Genomic DNA, 9,104 nt, shown 5'->3' on the forward strand with positions numbered 1-9,104 from the left:
GCCACAAATGTTGGAAAAAGTTATCGAAAATTGGACTCCAGATTGGACTACATCCGAGCCACCCGTGGCGGTTATATGCCAGAAATCATATTTCAAATGTATAGCCACAAGATTATATTTCGGATAAATAAAATTCATGTCAATCGAATAATCCATCGTTGTTTTATTGCAATTTAAAGTTCTATACCTCTAAAAAAACAACTATATTCCGAAAAGAGCTGAAATCAGACCATGCCATCTCCTCGCCTTTTTTTGGAGAACAAGTCCACCAATTGACTTTACGCCGTGTAAATTACATGATTCAAGACATCTCACATACACTCATAAAAAATTGTATTACCTTGGATATCATGTGATATGGTACCAAAAATAAATGAAATCGGTTCATAACATCCCTTAGACTGTCTATGTGATATAATATATATTATATTACACTATGTGGATTGGTTAAACTTAGTGTATAATATAATAATTTATCACCAAAAAATTTCCAATTCGATTCTTACTTTTCGCTAGATTTCCTTATATCGCCTCTTATGATTTTCATGCTTTCGTCTGATTTTAAAGCTGATGTCTCAGGTAATAACTAAGATAAGTTAATACAACAAAATATGTATGTTGCGAGTTCAATACGTTGTAGTAACAAAAATGGCCGTCAAAGACTTACAATTTTTTTTAATAACGATCATTGACTTTCGGCGCTCATTTTCATAATATCTACAACCTCGAAAAATTTTTTTCACTCTATAAATGCTTATAGTTTCTAACAATATGAGATGTTTGATTTGAATTAGGCGGAAAGAATTTCATACATACATTTCTCAACCCCGGAAAATTTATTTTCATTGACAATCAACAACAACAATTTATGTAAACGTCAAAATTTAGTTGTCGTCCGTGTTTGAATGAAATTATTTACTTAGTTAATTTTATATATCAAGAAGTAGTTATTAAGAAAATTGACTTATCAACATTAAACAAAAAAATCAAAAGTCCTCAAGCTATAGCCAAAATATAAAGCATTTAGACCCAAGCAAAATGCGAAACGTTCAATTCCCGTACTTGAGTAATGCGTGCGTGCCCCTGCGGTGTGCCACAAAAACAATAAACACCAAGAAAAAAACCGAGCAAGTCCCAGCAGAAGTCAAAACAAAAACACATCACATACAGGGGAAGCGTTTACCTTTATGTTGTTGTTGTTTGTTTTTGCATGCGAGTACACGGGAAAGCCAAAGACGCTTACATACTCATAAAGTAATATAACTTTATTATTATTCATGAGATATGCAATGAGCATTAACCGCAGATGAGCTGGAGGCATGCTGGCTGCTGAACTGGTTGCTTGCGAGAGACAATGAAGACGCACAAATGTTGCCGCTGCCGCTGTCTGTGCTGGTGCTGCAGCAGCACGTGCCGAAAGTCGGCCGACAAAGACAAGACGCGCTAACCCGCCTAAGCGTAATGAAAATTACACAGGTGCAAATAAGAAAATAAGGGGGAAAACATGGAATTTCGTGCCGCATAAAAATAGGGGAGCAAGTCAATAGGCCTGGCAAACGACCGGGTGACACACAGAAGTTCTGCAATATTTATATGTGCACAAATATGCATGTGTGTTAGCCTCATATAAATAAGTGAGGAAATGCGATCAACGCACTCAAGCTCATACACAGATTACTTATGCATGCAGATATAGCGGCGTTACTGGCACAGCCCAAATTGCTACCGGCACCTGAGGCTATGAGACCCGCTGACTTACACTCTACTTGAAGTATGAACAGGTGTGTGTGTGTGTGTGTGTGTGTCAGCCAAGCACGCACAAGCTCCACATTTGCATTTCCATTTACGCGACAAATGCGTCGCTGACTGTGACACACCTACAACATCTGCGCCATCAGTCAAAACTCACAGAGCCTGACTTCATTTTCCTTCTCCAGCCCAGCAGGCAGCAACACTGACAGACAAACATGCACATGTACTGTGTATGTGTGTACTCACATGTTGACGGTGCAAATGACTCGCGCTTACAGCCATGCTGTGCTTTTTGAGCCACATAGTCGTTATCGTTAACAAGATAAGCGCGATGGGGAACTCGACTGTCGTCGCCATGCCAGCCTGACAGCTGCTCACTTACAGGGGTAAAAGATTTGATATGGCGCACTACAAAAGTAACCGCGACGTTTATTTGCCAAAACAAACAATAAATATGTTAAATACATAAATAACGAGTAAACAAATATTGAAGTAATCAATTTTGCATCAACCCGTTTTAGTTTGGTAACATTTTAGAAGATGCATTTTTCTCTTTTTTCACTTGAAATATAATTGTCGTAGATTTATTGAATTTTCATGGTACACCTAACTGTACTTGTGGCTTTAGCTGAACCATTTATTATATGGTTGCATTTATGTGTCTAATATTTATACCCTGAACAGAAGGTTGCCATAAAGTGTGTAACATCCAGAAGAAAACGTCGAAGGCGCTATAAAATATAATATATTATAAAAATTGGCATGGGTTATTGTTTAAGGTAATAGTACAATCTGCTAAGAAATTATTTAGATCGGATTACTAGGGCATACAGCTGATATACAAACTGACCGACCAAAATCAAGTTCTTGTAAGAAATCTTTTGTATTTGTGAAGGGTATTATAGCTTCGGTGCAACCGAAGTTAACGTTTGTTTTGTTTGTAAGTGTAAGGCGTTTAAAATATACTTCACACATTTCCAAGAAAAATTAGGTGATATTTTTTACCCATCGTACCCATCAAAAAAGTATAAGTCACTTAATGCAAAGTCATCTGATATAAGTACGCCGTATTCAGTATTTGATTTTTTCCATTATCGAATGATAACTAGGCTACGCCATTTTTGGAGCCAGTTAGCACTATTTTAGGCGAAATATTTTCATTCCAATATGCTAAGTTACCGATGTACCTATACGAAAACGAATGAAATCTAAGAAAAAGTATAAACCGGTTTTAACCATTTTCTAGCACCAAACCACTTTATGCCGAGAAAATTCTATACACTTATTGTTATTAAAAAGATTAAACAAAATTATTGCTTTTGGTCGTATAAATTTCGAAACAACACCGTTTTGTAGAATCTTCTGTATAAAGAATAGTTTATTTTTAATATCTTGCAGATTTTCCGATTTATAGGGTACTGAAGATATGAAATTCCTCAAGTTAAGATATATGTATGGGCGGAATGTTACTTACTAACTTTTTATTCATCTATCATTGTATCATTCGTTGTAATCCCAAAGAAGATGATGGTATTCAAAGTGGAGTACTCGAGATATAATGGCTGTAATCTGACTTTCCCAAGAGGATCACAAATTTGGTTAAAATGTTTTAATATATTTTCGAGGTATCAATAAAATAGGACGGCGCCACGCCTACAGGAAATCGAATTGTACATATGTTTGCCTAATATATCAACCCTTCACTTGAGATTTCCATGTGGTTAGAATGGAACAACTTTCGCAGCAGACTCGTAAACAATATACAAAATTTGATCCAAAGGGTATTTATTTTGTGAAATTTTTAATAGAACCAACAACTTGTGGATAAGCTGATGTAGCACATATTAAGAAATAAAATACCGTGTATTATAACATTGACTTTAACTTGAACTCAATATTATATTAAATAAACAGGTAAGCCAAAATGTCTTCTTACAGAGCAGCTGTTTCTTCTATTCGTCTGTTACAGCATAACCAAAGCGCTGGAATCACGAATTATTTAATAATTTATTAAAATATCTTACTTCTGCCATATTTTGTTTGGAAGTACTAATATTTTTTCACTATAAATCTGTGGACTACTAAGAGTAGTTTTTGTGCGACAGTTGTTTCTGAGATTTGGTAATCTTGCCGCACCAAAACGTGGGATTAGGTTTTGAAAGAAATGTAAGAGCTTTATTTCATGCCATCTATGATAATAATAATTTCAGGATTTCATTGAAATAACCTTAAAATGTGTGTATCAGTTTTCTTTTATGTGCTAAATGATCCTTTATAACAATGAAATGTAATTTCTCACACAACAAGTTAACCTTAAATAATGACGCGATAAATGAAAGTATTTTAGAACAGAACCGTAAGGCAATTTAAAAACTGGGTACCATTCAATTGAACACTACAAAAACAAATCAAATCAATCTGCAATCACCCCTAATTATTTCGATTTCCATAGTGCATTCTCGTCAGTTTTTCACGTTTATTCAATTAAAATTTACCAAAAAATTCCATTCAGCTGTCAACTAGGAAAAACAGGATTATTTGCATTTTTAGCAAAGCTCAATTGAAAATCTTGCTCGCCTATTCATGAGCACATGTACAAACATAGAAACATATATGTATATACTATATAGTGTATATCATTCAAAGAGTGCTTGTCTTTCAGCTGCTAGTCAATAGCGAAACATTTAATGGAAATTGCAAATTGAATTAGTGGTTGTCGATTGCGCTGATTTTAATAGATCTCGCTTGTGATAAATGGCTAGCGCGCATGGTTGTATTTTAGTTTGTATGTGTGATGATTAATTTGTGACTAGTTTTATACAACTAATTGCAATGATAATTATTAGTTTTTCAAAGCCATAATTTAATGATGAATAATAGCTCGTTGACGCCGCATAATGATTTATCGGTTGGGATTCATATATATATGCAGTCTGCAATATATACTATAATTTAATAGGACGAAAACAAATATTTGCATTAATTGAATATTTTAATGCATCTAAGGTTTAATTTGACTTATAAAAGAATTCAACTGTATTAAAAAAACCAGGAAACATGTGCTCTTTATTCCAACAACAATTAGACGTATCAGTTGGTGCATGTTTTTGATAAGATCAAAGGCACACCATAAAGATTATTCGATTTTGAAGCGAATTGTAAAAAAACGAAACCAATTTCGGTGCCCAAAGAATCGTAAAAAATTTTATAGCTCAATCAAAAATGCAAATTTGTGGGCCGACCAGTTGACATTTTAGTCTGCGCGTTAACATGTCTTAATTAATTGATTGTTTTTTTATTTAAACCAGGTAACTGTTATGGTCAATGTTACGCCGGATTATTTACCCTTTGTTTGCAAGCGAAATGGAGCACATTAAAAGTCGTGCACGTGGATGTTGATTTGTTTACAAAAATATTTGTGTATATTGTATAAATTTATAGAGCGGAAAAATATTACGGTAGTAGTAAAATATACAACTATCTGCTTATGAAATTTAAATATTTGACACTGTTGTCTGTTTTGGTCCATGTGAATAGCTCAAAAATGGAATTTTGTACTTTCTTAACTAACTTGGTAAAACTTTCCTTGCCTTCTATGTGAAGTTTGAATAGCCAGCCTTACCACAGCAAGATTTTGTGTCAAAAATTGACATTTTATTTATAAAATGGAACTGATTATTTTACTATTGAATATTCTCTCCAGTCACAGTTTTATCTAGATAAAATTTATATGCGGTCTAAGTCCAGGTAAATGATTCGCAACTTTTTGATCAATATCTATCACCACTAATAACTGTTTCCATGAAACCATCTCTTGATAAGTTGGCACCTTTGGGGACAGCATTAAATTACGAAATAGAACATTCATTAGCAATCTGGGCTAGTTAGATTTAATTCCGTTATACCAGAGGTAAGTCAAGTCAATGGTATATCATCACCAACATCTAATATCAGCTACGACTGGCCAGTTCGAAACCAACATTCCTCGCTTTATTGGATAGCGAGGATAAGGACCGACTGTGCTAAAAAAAGTAATGCAAATTATACTGTTATTAATATATATACTATTATAATTATTATACTATTTATCACCGCAGATAGGGTGTTCCCAACTTTATTAAGCAAAATAAATAAAACACTTCCCCTTTTGGGAATTATATTATATTGGAATAGCAATTTTACCAGATTTTGTGCATATTAATCAATGCGCTCATGCAGTTCCAAATAAAATATCTCTCCGATTGTTTTATTTTACTTTTTCGAGGCTCATTTAATTAAATAACCAAATATTTCTGATTTCATATACAAACTTGTGCGATTTTTTACCCACTCATATATATATATGTATATATATACATTTATATTATGCACACTTTCAGCAACTTTTATGCGCTCTTAATTCAATTTATGCTTTGCGTGCGTTGCAAATTAACCGCAGCAACCGCCGAATGCAGGCACACAAATCTACATATGATGATTTATTTTCACAAAGATAGCGCTTTTTTAAAACATAAAACCAAGAGCGAGTTGCCTTAAATAAATTTCGCATAAAATGCATTCATCACACGCACACAATCCTATCTCTTATTGCACATCTTGAACAACGGGTCCAATTGCCACGCGATTGACAGGCTTGCGGCCGAAATGTCAATATCATAAAAGACAGGCAAAAACATGAAATATTAAGCATTTAATGAAAGCTAAGTTTTTGTCTGAATGCATTTTATATAATCATAAATCTTGCAAGAGAAGACGTTCAAGAAAAGAATGATGCTTAAAATGTGTTGTCGTACATACATACACGTATATAATATATAGGAGTAAGGAATCTGCCTACAATTGATGGAAATACTTGTGGAATCGGTCATGGAATTGAAAGTTTGGTAACATACGTCACAGAGCCGAAGAGATTTCAGTGATCCAAACATTTCTTAAATTTTTTTTTTTTCTAAAAATTTTTCGATGCGAAACAGAAATATATTCAGAAGATAAACAATACAGCATCGGAGAAGAGGGAGGAGAAGAGTTGGAGCTAAAGTGTTGACGCACAGTAATTCGCAAAAGGGATTTTGTACCAAACCAAAAATATTTTAGAACATATTGTACCAATAAGAATTCTTATATATGTATTATATATTGAATAAACAGGATATATAAAGGGGGTACTCTAGTCTAGAGACATGAATTTTAGGTATTTTTAAAGTGTCGTATAAAATGCAATCAATATTTTTACTATCGATTATCAGTTATTTATTAATGTTACAAGAGTTAAGAAAACAAGTAAGGAAGGGCTATGTTCGGATGTAACCGAACATTTTATACTCTCGCAAAGTCTGACTGATATTTTCGGTAGAAGGTCAACTATAGGCACTGGAGTCCACATATTTAGTACTTAGGGGCTTGAACAGTTTTGGTTCTATTTAGACAATTTATGGTCACAAGGTGGCATACTTCAAACGTATTATTCACGCAAAGTTTTATCTCGATATAATCATTGTTGCTTGATATGCATAGTGGAAAGTGAAAGAATCAAGTGGAATTTAAAATGGTGTTATATAGAAAATAGGCGTGGTTGTAATCCGATTTCGCCCATTTTTGCACCATAACATAGATATATAAAATAAATCGGCTAACCAGATCCCAAGATATCGGTTTTCACCAAAAAGTGGGCGGTGCCACGCCCACTGACTAATTTTGAACGCGGTTTCTATAAAGTCATCTCTTACCATGCCAGAGGTAAAATTTAATGTCTCTGGCGTGTTTAGTGCTTGGTTTATCGCGCTTTTAGTATTTTTTAACAGTACCGTTATATGGGGAGTGGGCGGGGTTGTCACCGAAAATAATTTAAATATTCAAAAATTCTCTCGTAGACATAATCTTAAATATGAAAAAATCGGTTTTTTGAAATTATACACTCGAATACCCCCTTAAGTATGCCTCGAAGTTTGTAACACCCAATGACAGAGACCATTTAAAATATTATTTAATTTTTGAGATATCGATCTGAAATTTTGCACATGTCCTTTTCTTCTCAAGAGGTTACTCATTTGTCGAAACCGCAGATATCGGATCACTAAAGCATATAACTGCCATACAAACTGATCGATCAATGAAAATGGCATAATTAAACAAGTTTATATCATATATAATTCAACTAAATATATTATATATACATAGATAGGAAAATTTCTATCTGATCATAAGAAAAAAATAGAAAACCGTTAAGCGTAGGACCTTCCCATTACAATTAAGATTTCATATCATCAACCAATTTTTCAGAGTACGGAGCGAAAGAAAAACATTTCTATTTTCTGATCCACCTTAATATTTATGTGCAAATTTTTTGCCAAAAAAAGATTTAGTTATTTATATTTATAGTTATAAAATTTTTGGATTTAAGTTTAGAATCAAAAGAATAAAGAAAATTGTTGTTCCGTCCCAGAGTCCCTAGAGCAAAACTCCTGCAAATCGACATTTATAACCTTTCAATTATGATACAATATATAAATAATAATATTAGCACCAGAGCTAATAATTTTATTTTTGACTTAACAGAATGATTTTCGAACCACTGTTTATAGACTACAGCCAGTTTTTAGTTGAACAGGGTATATAGGTATATAAGCTTATGTATTTATATACATTAACGTGTGATGAATTTTGGACATTAAATCGGCGCATATACCGCGTTGCCAAGAAATCAAAGTTAATACAGTGGAAATATACAGCGGATTACAACAAAATAAGCAGTTTGAAGAGGCAGCTTGTCAGAAAGAGGTTACACAAAACACTTAAATGAATACATAGACACACATATTTACATATTTACCTGCATGCTTTTATAAGTAATTTTGGATTTGTTGGAACGTCGTGTCAAAATGTCTTGAAATGTTAGTAAAAACCTTAAAGAGTGACGTTAAGAAAACTTAAGCTTATTTTGTCTGTCAATGTTTCAGTTAAGTCATTACACTTATATATATTCTATTTTATGAAAGTAAGGATCAGTAATCAATATTAAGTTTGTATGTGTATGTACATTATGTATATGATTACGTTGAGACGTAGTAATAAGTATATGTTTAAACTCTATCCAAATTACAGTGTACTTTGAGTATACATGAACCAACTTTATTGTATTAATTCTGTTGCTAAAAATATGTAAAAACAGTAATGTCTACATTTAATTTCAGCAGTTTAAAAATGAATAAATGACCAAATTTGCAGTTAATTTAAAAAATATATATTATGTGTACTAGCTCATTAGTGCAACCATATTGCAATTTTTTTACATTGAAATTGCAAAAAACTATCAACTGCGTATAACTTATGTATGTGGTGGCCACCTGCATAAT

Source organism: Bactrocera oleae, chromosome 6, assembly GCF_042242935.1.
Source record: "Bactrocera oleae isolate idBacOlea1 chromosome 6, idBacOlea1, whole genome shotgun sequence".
NCBI lineage: Eukaryota > Metazoa > Arthropoda > Insecta > Diptera > Tephritidae > Bactrocera > Bactrocera oleae.